At 35.8% G+C, this 843-nt stretch overlaps 1 long non-coding RNA gene across 1 annotated transcript; it reads right to left on the bottom strand.

Moving 5' to 3' along the window:
• Nucleotides 1-190: 190 nt before the first annotated feature.
• LOC110103669 lies at nucleotides 191-843 on the bottom strand. The gene is made up of 2 exons (XR_002303979.2): nucleotides 717-843; nucleotides 191-626 (listed from the first exon to the last, which is right to left on the bottom strand). It is a non-coding gene; the product is annotated as an uncharacterized LOC110103669 (long non-coding RNA).

Raw genomic sequence — 843 nt, 5'->3', positions numbered from 1 at the left:
GGAGGCCGAGGCCGAATTTTCGGAGCCCACAATATTTAGATGTTAACTATATAAATAAAAAATAAATACTTTGTATGTATTTAAAGCCCCCTATTTATTTGAATCAAAATGTATTCTTTAAATACCAAATTAGCATATATAAAATATTTTTTTCAAGAATGAATATATATATATATAAGAGTAGGTAAAGGAGTACTGAACATATCCTTTACAAAAACAAAGATGTATGGTACACATGTATGTGTTTGATCCGGTTTAAGTATAACTGTGAAAGTAAAGCAGAAATAAAAACTCAGGCAGATGCACTTTACTAAATATAGGTTTCGTTTGGGACGGCTTTTTACTGCTTCTTAAAGCAGCTTTTTAGTACTAAAAAGCTGCTTCAAAAAGCAGTAAAAAAACCATCCCAAACGAAGCTATAATATGAAGAAGATGATGCTCAAACTCAAAAATGGCAGCACTGCAGGTTCTGGACAAAGCAGTGTGGTGGTGCTCTGTTTACATTTCGCATAACTTTATGGCCGTAGAAGATATCCAATTGCAATTCCTACGAACAAGATGAAGACCACAAAGAAGGTGGGGAAGCCAGCCTGAACCTTGGAAGCAGCTCTCCTTCTCAGAAGAATCTATACATGAAAGATAATAAATTGTTGAGCAAATTTACGGAGAGGACTGAGAGAATCTAATTTTGTTTCTAGAGGTAGTAAGAGACTCACAAGTTCTTGCTGTGAGATGTCCCTATCGCGAATGTCCCCCGTCTTCTCTTCCTTCAATATTGCGATCACCTTATCAGCCTGTGGAAGTTCCCAAGAAAAGTTTAAATAAAAGAAGATGGAAAAGGAC

This window comes from Dendrobium catenatum, unplaced genomic scaffold (assembly GCF_001605985.2).
Source record: "Dendrobium catenatum unplaced genomic scaffold, ASM160598v2 original_scaffold_11292, whole genome shotgun sequence".
In the NCBI taxonomy this organism is placed as follows: domain Eukaryota; kingdom Viridiplantae; phylum Streptophyta; class Magnoliopsida; order Asparagales; family Orchidaceae; genus Dendrobium; species Dendrobium catenatum.
Note: the sequence above shows the minus strand (reverse complement) of the source record. Positions and strands in the feature narration are given on the sequence as shown.